General features: G+C 36.5%; 1 long non-coding RNA gene and 1 other non-coding gene across 2 annotated transcripts; one reads left to right on the top strand and one right to left on the bottom strand.

Annotated features, from left to right (window-relative positions):
- On the bottom strand, window positions 1-3,298 carry LOC129475515 (uncharacterized). The gene is made up of 2 exons (XR_008654816.2): window positions 1,948-3,298; window positions 1-188 (listed from the first exon to the last, which is right to left on the bottom strand). It is a non-coding gene; the product is annotated as an uncharacterized lncRNA (long non-coding RNA).
- Window positions 3,299-10,998: 7,700 nt separating this feature from the next.
- On the top strand, window positions 10,999-11,105 carry LOC129476499 (U6 spliceosomal RNA). The gene has a single exon (XR_008654940.1). It is a non-coding gene; the product is annotated as a U6 spliceosomal RNA (small nuclear RNA).

Genomic DNA, 11,105 nt, shown 5'->3' with positions numbered 1-11,105 from the left:
TTTATGGTCTTAAGTTTTTAATGTTATATGAAATGTTTACAACAGGCAAATCTATAGAGACAGAAAGTAAAGTAATAGTTGAAAGGAGTGGCAGAGGCAAGTTGAAGAGTGACAACTCATAGGTGCAGGGTTTCTGTTTGGAGTGATGAAAATATTCTACAATTCATTGTGGTGATGGTTGCACAACTCTGGAAGCATACAACAAAAGATTGAATTTTACACCTTAAATAGGTGAATTGTTTAGAATGTCAATTATATCTCATAAAGCTGTTTTAAAAATCTTATGTTAGACTGGAAAAAAAAGGTAAGCATTAATGAGCTAAGCATCCAAATCAAAAGTTAGAAATAGACTGATAGAATAAATGTAAGATAATAAAATGAAAAAGACAAGAGCAGAAATGATGAAATAGAAAAAAATACATTTGATAGAATTTTAAAAAGTGAAAAATTGGTCCTCAAAAGATATAATTTAAAAAGCAAGCCTTTGGTTTGGACCAATCAAGAAAAAAGGTGAAAATAAACAATATTAGCAGTGAACAAGAGGACACAAAAATGAATATGCAGTGATTTTAACAGATAAGAGAATACCATAATTAACTTTATGACAATGAATTTGAAAAATGTGGATGAAATGGATACATTATTTGAAAAATAAGACTTGCCAAAATTGGCTCAGAAAGAAACAGAGAATCCAAAGGGTCCTATAACCACGGAAAAAAATTAAATCAGTAGTTTAAAAGTTCCCTGCCTGTCTCCTCAAAAAAATAGACCCAGATGTAACAGATAAAGTCCAATCTTATACAAACTCTTCTATAGCCTAGAAATAAGTAATGTTCTTCAATGCATTTTATGAGCCAAATATCTTTTATATTAAAACTGACAAGATCAGTATAAAAAATGAAATTTCAAACAAGTCTCAAAATATAGATGTGAAAATCTTAAACAAAATACAAGCAAGTAGAATCCAGCAATGTTTTTTAAAAAGTCATGATCAGAATGGTGAGACAGAGCTGGCTTAACATTTTAAAAAATCTATCAAAGCTTAATTGATACATTCTAACACTATATGGAAATATAAAGACCCAACAAGAGCTACATCAATTTGGAAACAAAGGATGGAGTGGAGACTTACTCTACTGGATAGTAAGATACACTGTATGTGTCAGTCAGGGTAACAATATGCTATACTGAAGTAACAAATAAACCTCAAAACCTCAGTGAAGTAAACAAAGGTTTATTTCCTATTTACATAAAATTTAATGGTTAGGCAGCTCTCCAGTCTTCCATGCAGTTACTCAGGAACCTAAGGCTTCTTCCATCTTGTGGGTCCTCCATCTAAACACACAGCCTTTTACACCAGTTTTAAACAACTTTGACTCCGAAATAATAAACATTACTTTGCTTGTAGTGTGTAGTCCAGATAGTCGTATGACCTCAATCTAACTGCAAGGCAAGCTGGGAAAGTAGGTACAAAAATCATTTGGTGAGTACCAGCTCTCCCTGCCATATCATAGTAACAAAAGTAATATGAAAGAGATAAATAGATAAATGGAAACATTTAGAGACAGACTTAAGTAGATACAGAAAAAATAGGCAGCACAAATCAATGGAGAAAGGATGAACGGTTTAATATATGATATTGGAAAGACTAGCTCACTATTTGAAGAAAAATAAAGCTGGAACCCTCCTCAGCACCAAGTATAAATCTAGACTACAGAGAATAAAATAAATTTGAAGCTAAAATTATGAAGTTAATAGATGATAATATAGGAGAATATCTTTGTGGCCTAGAATTAGATAACAATTTCTTAAACAAAACCTCAGAAGTAGATGCCATAACACACAAAAGATTAATAGATTTGATTACATAAAAAATAAGAATTTCTATTCAATGAGAGACACCATAAACAAAGTTAATAGATGACAGAGAAAAGTTATTTACAATACCTTTAACAAAGGATTAATAGCTAGGATATACGAAGTACTCCTGCAAATCCAAAAGAAAAAGACAGGAATACACTGCCTTAAAGTGACAAAAGAGTTCGGACAGATGAGGTGGCTCCTGCCTGTAATGCCAGTGCTTTGGGAGGCCAAGGCAGGAGGATAGCTTGAGGCCAGGAGTTGAAGACCAGCTTAGGCAACATGGCAAGATCTTGTTTCTAAAAAAAAAAAAAAACACTATTTTAAAAAATAAGCTGAGTGTGATGGTGCATGCCTCTCGTTCCAGCTACTTGGAGCAGCTAGGCAGAAGAATCGCTTGAGCCCAGCAGGTCAAGACTGCAGTGAGCCATGTTCATGCCACTGCACTCCAGCCTGGGTTACAGAATGAGATCCTATCTCAAAAAATAAAATAAAGTAAAATAAAATAAACTGACAAAACATGACAAATATACCCAGAGGAGATGAAAACCAAAATGCTCAGAAATAAATGAAGAGATGTTCAAACTCATTATTAACCAGTTAATTGCTAATTAAAATTCAATTATAAATCTGTTTATACCTACTTGACTGGCAAAAATTTTAAAGCTGGGACATGCCAATTGTTAGTGAGGGTGCAAAGATAGAGGAATTCTAATGCACACAGCTGATCAGAGTTTAGACTGGAGCTGCTATTCCAAAGAGCAATCTGACATACATAAATGAATTATACATATGCCCTATGACTCAACAATTCCATTCATTTTATATATATTCCAGAACACTTTTCATATAGATCCATAAGGGGACATGCATGAGGACGTTCATCACAATGTATGAGGTAACAGAAAGTTGGAAGCAGTATAGATTTTATTTCCGGGAAAATGAGGAAGTAAATTGGAGTGGATGAATACCGTGGTAAATTATGCAGCAGTGTGAAACTACAGACGATGTACACAGAGTGACACAGGTGGATCTTTAAAAAAATATTACTGAGTGGGGAAAAAAGCCAGAATGAGATCCACAGCACCATACTACTATCTAAATCCATGCATACAAAGTAATGTAAGTTTTAAAATAACTCAAACAAACATACACATCAAATAAATTAGAAGGTTGCCTTTGGGGAGGAGATGGAAGTAAAGAATAGAGAAGAAAGGAAACAAAGTAGTAAATGAATTAATAAAGGAAATAAAATAGGTTTTGATTAGACCAATGCAGATGGTATGCTATGAAGGGAAGAATATGGTTAGTATAATCCTCATCACCTAAGGTCCAAAAAAAATGGAAGGAAAGAAATCCATTAATGTGGTAGTAGTATAAAAGTCTAAACTGCTGTAATGAAAAACTCAAAAATTGTATGACTTAAAAAATATATTTTCATTACCAAAAGAGTCTGAGGTTAATGTTCCAGGTCAGCAGAGAGGCTCTGCTACACGTGGCTATTCACGGTCCCAGGCTCATTCCATCTTGTAGCTCCACCCTTCTCTAGGTACTCAAAGTTATCTCCATTCAGCAGGTAGATAGGAAAAGAGAGAGCACAAGTCAAGCATGAGGAAGTTTCATGAGGGAAAATCTGGAACACATCACTCCTGCCACAATCCATTGGCCAGAACTCAGTCTCATGGTTGCACCCAATCATAGGGAACATTGACCACTATAGCTAGACCACTATTGACCAGTCTAGCTGGATTCAAAGGAGTGGGCAGAAAATATGGATATTGGAGAGCACTAACAGCCTCTACCACAGTTTGCAAGAGCTTTGTTGAGGGAATTATAAAATGTTTTTAAGAGATATTAATCACCCACAATGCTGGTCTCAGTGACTGCTTTTACTGGGCAATGGTTTACAAATGTTTTCAACCTCATTGGTACATTTCTCAGGGCTAGTTTGATGCCCAAGTTTCTCTCTTCACCCTCGGTGTCCATGATCAGTAATGTCTTCCATTTCCCCTGCAACTGTGTCCATCCCCCAAAACGTGAGGGCGGAGAGGCAGGCAGGGATTGGAATTAGAAAATGGACAGGATGTCATTAACAGAGGCAGGGAATGAACATGAGATTCATACTTCCTCATATTTTCATTTCCTCATGTACTATTACCGCCTTAAAAAATAAGCATCAGTGGCCAGGCGCGGTGGCTCATGCCTGTAGTCTCAGCACTTTGGGAGGCCAAGGCGGGCAGATCACCGGAAGTCAGGAGTTCAAGACCAGCCTGGCTAGCATGGTGAAACTCCATCTCTACTAAAAATATAAAAATTGGCTGGGCGGGGTGGCACACACCTGTAATCCCAGCTACTCAGGAGGATAAGGCAGGAGAATCACTTGAACCCCGGGGGTGGAGGTTGCAGTAAGCCTAGATCGTGCCAATTCACTCCAGCCTAGGTGACAGTGCGAGAGACTCCGTCAAAAAAAAAAAAAAAGCATCAGTATGCAATCATTTTTACAATCAGAAAAGAAATGAAGTTATTGTAACTGAAAAATTAATGAGGAATTAATCTGGGAAAAATCTATGATAAAAAATATTTCTGGCCAGGCGCGGTAGCTCACACCTGTAATCCCAGCACTTAGGAAGGCCAAGGCAGGTGGGTCACTTGAGGCCAGGAGTTCGAGACCAGCCTGGCCCACATAGTGAAACCCTGTCTCTAATAAATATAAAAAATTATCCGGGGATAGCAGTGCACACCTGTAATCCCAGCTACTCATTAGGCTGAGGCAGGAGAATCGCTTGAACCTAGGAGGTGGAGTTTGCAGTGAGCCAAAATCGCGCCTCTGCACTCTAGCCTGGGTAAGAGTGAGGGAGACTCAGTCTAAAAAAAAAAAAAAAGAAAAAACAAAGTCCAACTTAAGAGGGAGGAAGTGACTTAGCACAATTACGTTTTATGAATGTATTGCTTTTCTGCACAAGAAGAGTTTATAAACATGCTAAGGTATTTGATAAGGTAATTGGTAAGGTTTTTGATAAGGTATTTAGAAAGATTAGACTGAATCCTTCTAAACAATGAAATTTAACTCTGGGCAAAGGGAAGAGCTGTGAGACTGATGCTGCAAGGTATGAGGAATGCAGAGATGGTCCTATCCTTTCTGCCCAGTCAAGATCGGGGGAGCGTGCTGCCCCCATCCCCTCTCATATTTCAGAACGTCTCATTTACTGCATATGGGCACCTGACTCTTGCTCACTCCAAAAATATACCTGGACAGATGACCAAGGTGGTGACCTGAGTAAATGCTTTTGGATCCTTCCCTCCTCCCTCTCCTAAATTTCCACAGGGGTAACCCAGCCCCAGCAGAGAAGGGAGCACTGTTCCTGCCACTGGAAACCAGAACTCATGCCTTCTAGAGCCTTGCAGCTGAGCGTGTCCATGAGGCCTGGAGAAGTGATTGCTGGGGGAGTGTCCCTAGCCATCCCCCTGCTCTCTGCCCTTATTCACAGTGCCTGAGTGCTGCCTCCCACCTATCATGAGCAGTGCAGTCTGGTGGGGCTTTCATGCCCAAAATCTGCATCTCCAGGGAATCTAGGGAACCTAGCCTTACTGCAGGGTTGCTGCCTTCCAGTCACCTTCCTCCCTAGTGGCCCTCAGCCAGGTTAAGGACAGTGTCCAAGAAACTCTCACCTACTGACCATACTGATTAACCTAGACCAGGTGTTCTCAACTGGACAAGTCTATAAATTCCTGGAAATTGTATACAAGGTTGTGTACTGGAAGTGAGGGGAAGGTGCATATAAGTTTTCCAGGTGAGAGTCTATAAGCTATAATTATTAACATGTTTTTAATGGGAAGTATAACCCTAAATATATTAAAAACCACTGGCCCAGAAGGTCTATGTTTATATTTGTTCTAAATAGGATGATTTTCACTTTTTAATAGTAAAACTAATATAGTCATTGTAAAAATGTCAATGCAGAAATGTATTCATTCATTCACTTAATAAGTCTCTATTGAGCACCTATGTAAGGCATTGAGAATACAATGATAGGAAAAACAGACTAGGTCTTTGTATTCATGAAGCTCACAGATTAGTGGGGTATATACATTAATCAAATAATCACATGAGTGTACGGATAATTATAATTCCACATAAATACAAAGAAGGAATGGAACACAGGTATGTATATGAGTATATAGCTGCAGATCAAGACATACTCTGAGGGGCTAAAAAGGGAACAAATAAAACTTCCCTAAGGAAGTAAAATTTGAGAGGAAATAAGGAAAAGTATAATTACTAGGCAAAGAGTATAATATAAATGTCTTCTAATCATATATCCTGCAGAATGCCATAGCTAACACATATGTGTAATTGGAATAAATCACAGTCCACAAACCCAAGTGTATAACACATCCAGCTTTTATTTTCTATAGCAATACTTATAATTTACATTTTGTCTTCTCCTCCCATTGTGGTGCTGAAATGGAATCAATTTAGGATCTGCTGCATTTTCCGTGGTGTGTCTAAGATCAAAGATGCTTACAAAGCACCTTAGAGTTGTTGGAAGAGGTCCACATGATTCTAGTAATATTGCTCTACGTAATTCACCATTCTCATTCCTTCCTCATGACTTCTTCAGATATTGTAGCTCTCTATTTTGCTTGTGTCGACCTTGAATGATCAATACTTTCTGTGTTGCTTCCCTGCCTTTGCTATGCTGAGATACAGAAAACTTCGTTAGACTCTATACTATATGTCTGGAAGCAATATAAAGCAGCAATGCTTCAGGTATCTCTTAAGAGGTATGACATGTCACCTACACAATTTAATCCAACAAAACTGTCCAACGAAATTCCAGTCAACAGCAGACTGAACTGATTTGGAAAGCTTCCCCCTTCCCACTCGAAACTCACAGATATGATAGAATGCTCACCTTCTGTAAAAACAGTAATATAGTCAAGTTCATCATCATGAAATGGAAATCTCCAAGAAACAAAGAAGGAGCTAGCAAGGAGCTGGAGATAAAGACAGATGGCTATCAGCTTTAAGATCTAGAGACCAGGATTTAATCCCACATAGGGACAGAAAACAATGCCTCTAGGCAGTGGAAGATGGGAAGCTGGTACTGAGCTCCAATCTAAATCTAGACCCCCACAGAAACACAACCAGTACATGAAATGATAACTAGAAAACTTTATCCCACAGCAAAGATACATGAGAAGAAAGCTCATCTTTTATGTGAGGTCATGGGTGGATACAGAGCCCCCTGGGAGCAATCAAAATCCAGGCCAGCTCCATTCATAGGCCGAATTCATAATCTGTACATGTGAGAGAATTCAAAGGACATACACTAATATAAAAATTAATCTGGAACTGGTAAACTTTTATAGCCTTAACAGAGACAAAGGCAAGGAGAAAATTAGGACATTCAAATATAGATCTCAATAAATCACCCAGAATGCAGCACACAAAGATAAAACAGTACAAAATATGAGAAGCTAGAAGACATGGCAGAAAAAGGGAAAGTTTCAAAATATACCTAGAATGAAGTCCATAAAGAGAGTCTAGAGAGGATGAGGAAAGGACAATATTTGAAGAGATAGTGGCATGAATTTTTCAACAACTGATGCTAGACATGAATCCTTGAGCAGCATAAATAGAAGTAAAGCCATAGCTTGATACATCTTAGGGAAGAGCACCAACTATACCTAACACTATATTTTCATGTGTTTAGGCTTTGGGAAATCAAAAAGACCTTCCATAAACCTTTCCTGAAGCAAGGAATGGGAAAATGGAAAAGTAAGAAATATTGTGGGAAACAGAAAAACATAAGTTTATAAAATATAATATTCTGTCATATATGCACATGTGTAAATATTTACAATCTCTAGTGAAATGGTAAATCTTTTTTTAAGAAAAAGTAAGAAACTGTCTTCAAGGAAAGGAGGATATAGCACTCTTTCCAGGATTCCAGTCAGAGGGTACGTGACAATGTTTAACAGTTTTCTGTATCTGTCATCCCATTCCTTTGTAAATCATTGCACATTTTCTTCCTTCTGACTATTCAGAGGTTTCTCTTGGGACATATACAAAATGATCCCATTGAGAAATGGTATCAGCTGTTAGTCAAGCCACAATCTCTACCCAGCTTAATTGTCCTGCTTTCTCCTGACACCAAATTCTGAGGATAGTTATTTTAAAGCCACAGCTAAGGTAATCAACATACAATAATGGTAGCTGGAGCAATGTGCTAATGTGAAATATCAGAGATGGATGGGCATGGTGGCTCACACCTGTAAACCCAGCACTTTGGGAGGCCGAGGTGGGTGGATCACCTGAAGTCAGGAGTTCGAGACCAGCCTGGCCAACATGGTGAAACCCCGTCTCTACTAAAAATACGAAAATTAGCTGGGCGTAGTGGCGGGCCCCTGTAATCCCAGCTACTCGGGAAGCTGAGGCAGGAGAATCGGTTGAACCCAGGAGGCAGAGGTTGCAGTGAGCTGGGATCACGCCATTGCACTCCAGCCTGGGCAACAAGAGAGAAACTTCATCTCAAAAAATAAAAAGAAAGAAAAGAAAAAAGAAAAATCAGAGACTTGGAAGGGATGGGGAAGACAAATTGAGAGAGTAAGTAAATTATGCACTACAATCTAAAGATACTTTCTTAAAATCTTTAATCCATCACTTAGGTAGGCCTCTCTAGGTACGTCTAAGAAATAGTATATGAAGCAAAATGTTGATACAGTGAAGAAATACAGAATCACAAAATTGATTTCAATCAATCCCAGTTTTGCCTATCCCCCAAAAGACCTTCCTTGGAGTTTTCCATTCTCCAAATTTCTCCAGTCCCTTGTGGTATTTTCATAGGTGACAATTCATATCCATTGTCTGCTCATTTCAAAATTTATATTATTTCTGACTGAAATAGAACTATAGAAAGAGTCAAATATCATATTTAGCAAAAAGCAATAACAACACTGGAAGAAATAAAATTAAAACAGGAAAAATAATTTCTGGAATTGAGAAACATGATTTTCAAATTTAAAAACTCACACTAAATGAAAGAGATAATGTCACTGTTGAAAATTGAATAAGCAGCCAAGGTGATCAGGTGAAAATTTAAACAATAAATGAAAATGATGAAGGAAAAGATAAATCTTGGAGGACGGATCCAAAAGGCCCAACACATTAATGAATTTCTAGGACAAGGAAGAGAAACAGATGGAGAAGTGATAGGTAAAGAAATTATGAAGAAAAATTTCTCTAATCTAAGGAAAATCTTGAGGTTGAACAATAAAAAGATATCCCAAGTTCCAGACACCATTAGTTTTTAAAAGTTCAAATGCCTAGAAGTATCATTATAAAATTCATAAATTCCAATCATAGAGAATATTATAAAAAAGAAGTTACATAAAAAGGGAAAATATCTGACAGGTAAATTATTTTTACTTGCCATCCTGGAGGTAAGAAAACAAGGAAATAACATCCACACACTACTAAAAGGAAAGAGTCGTAACCCCAAAACTGTGTGCCCAACCTAGATAATCATTACAAGTCAAGGTGAAGTAAGATATATTCAAGCATGCAAAGATTCAGAGAGAATACAATCCATGTCTAAATTATCACAGGTAGCATTTATTGAGCACTTAGTACTTGTCAGGTGCTGCTGTAAGCACTTTACATATCTTTACATATCAGCTCAGCAACCTTATGAGATAATCCAATTCTTAACTTCATTTTCACATAAAGAAATTTAGATAGACAGTGGTTTAAAACTCATCCAAGAAAATACAGCTTTTAAATAAATAGCTTCTAACTCAGCCACTGTCATTCTGAGATCACAAATTTAACCACTATGTATTGAATGCTACTTGGACTTTGTATAAATGTTTCTAAAGGTTTCATATTTTTGGAGTCAGGGAGCAGTGGGAAAATAACGTGCCTCAGCAGGTGGTATAATTATCTCATTTGGATTCAACAGTAGAGAAACATTGTTTGATTTTGAGTGCTAGCATTCATGGAATGAAGTGTGTAGAAAAGCATAGTAAATTTTCCAAATTCACAATATAATGAATGTGTAAGGGTAGAAGTTTGAATAAACTAAAAAAAAAATTAGAGAAAGGAAATGGGGGCTCGACAAAATAAAATTAATAGTAAAAATAATAGGAACATAAAACAAAATGAAGAGAATAAAATCAAGAGTATTAACTGTTGCACTAAAGGTAAAGGGGCACAGACCATGATAGTGAATTAAAAATCCAACTATATGTACTTTACAAGAAACACACCTACAACATAGCAACAAAGAAACGTTGAAGCAAATCAATGGGTGAGGAGATATCAGGCATAAGCAAGCAAAAAGAAAACATGGTTGAAAATATTAATATAAGCCAAAGGAAGCGCTAAAAAACAACTTAAATCATTATTTGTATGAATAAAAATGGCACAACTAAAGAAATTATAAGTAATACTCTTGTATGTACCAAAGAGCATTGCAACTAAACAGATAAAGCAAAAACTGTTAGAATTACAAGGAGAACTTTAATACACCTCTATCGGAATTTGACCAACCCATTAGATGAAAAGATAATCAAAGACATAGAGGATCTAAATAATCAACCAACGATATTAACTCAATAGAAAGAAATTTGCATGATATAAGGAGAGAATGTGCATCTTTTTTCTTACATGTATAAAACTTTTAAGAAATCGATCACGTCCTCAAAAACATAAAAATATATTAATAAATTCTAAAAGGAAGAGAATATATAGGCATATCCTCTTAACAAAATAAAATTAGAAATAAATAATAAAAATGACCATAGTAATTGCCTGATAATATAGCAATATTCTCCAAAATAACCCCTACGTCAAAAAGAAAATTAAAAATAAAATTGCAAGTTATATGGAAAGCAAAGAAAAAGAGAACACATCATATCAAACTCTACTGTGGCATGGCTAAAGATATATCCAGAGAAAAACCCATAATCATGATTACCATTATTATTCAATAAAACCATAAATAAAAGAAATACACACTCTTCTTGAATAAATTAGAAAGCACGACAGAAATAATCCAAAGAGAGTAGAAGAAATTAGTAAAATTAAAGTTTAAAATAATGACCAAAAAAAGCCAATTGTAAAAGTGATAAATAGTGCTCGCTTCGGCAGCACATATACTAAAATTGTAACGATACAGAGAAGATTAGCATGGCCCCTGCGCAAGGATGACACGCAAATTCGTGAAGCATTCCATATATTT

This window comes from Symphalangus syndactylus, chromosome X (genome assembly GCF_028878055.3).
Source record: "Symphalangus syndactylus isolate Jambi chromosome X, NHGRI_mSymSyn1-v2.1_pri, whole genome shotgun sequence".
Taxonomy (NCBI): Eukaryota; Metazoa; Chordata; class Mammalia; order Primates; family Hylobatidae; genus Symphalangus; species Symphalangus syndactylus.
Note: the sequence above shows the minus strand (reverse complement) of the source record. Positions and strands in the feature narration are given on the sequence as shown.